We start from the raw sequence: 767 nt of genomic DNA, 5'->3' as shown, positions 1-767 counted from the left end.
ACAAAACAAAATATGCCAAGGAAAGCAGAAGTAAGCCTGTTTCATAAAGATGGAGAGTGTAGTTACAGAATCATAAAAATAGCATCATGAAACATGTCTTTCTGCCCAGATACTTCGACATTGCTTTTTGGGTCTAAACAACATAAGAGTAGGAGATATGTGTTTCTATGTAAAGCGCCAGGGAAAGAAAATAAGAACTATGAAGAATGTGAAAATACTATTGTTTGCTTTTAATCATATTAGCAAAATATTACAATCAGCTTATGTCTAACTTCTGAATAGTTTTGGGTGCTTTTTAAGAACTATGATATTATTTCAGACAATTCTTTAGAGAATTAGTTATATTGCTTAAATGAAATTATACAAAATGTAACCTCCCTACAAAACATTAACATTCCTATTATCTGGCTAAGTAAATAACAGTTTCATTTTTTTCCAACTCACTCTATTTACCCACATCCAATTAAGGTGGAAACAACATGCTTGTTTGATTTATAACTTTTTGGTATGAGATAATTGAAGACTCAAAAAAGTATAAAAACATGGTAGACATAGCTCCCATGCATCACGCAATCAGCTTTTACTCATAATGGTTTTCAATCTAATGCATTGTCTGAACCAGAGTATAAAGCTAGTGTATCAATATCTACTCACTTATGTAGCGACAAATTAGTTTTTAGTGTTTTGAGTTTGAAAATAATATACAAACATTGTTTGTGTATGCATACATTCTTGTCTTAGAAGCTTGCTTTTTCTTTATTGTTCTA

The sequence above is a fragment of the Peromyscus leucopus genome, unplaced genomic scaffold, assembly GCF_004664715.2.
Source record: "Peromyscus leucopus breed LL Stock unplaced genomic scaffold, UCI_PerLeu_2.1 scaffold_510, whole genome shotgun sequence".
Classification (NCBI taxonomy): Eukaryota; Metazoa; Chordata; class Mammalia; order Rodentia; family Cricetidae; genus Peromyscus; species Peromyscus leucopus.
The sequence above is the reverse complement of the archived record's forward strand: the minus strand, read 5'-3'. Positions refer to the sequence as shown.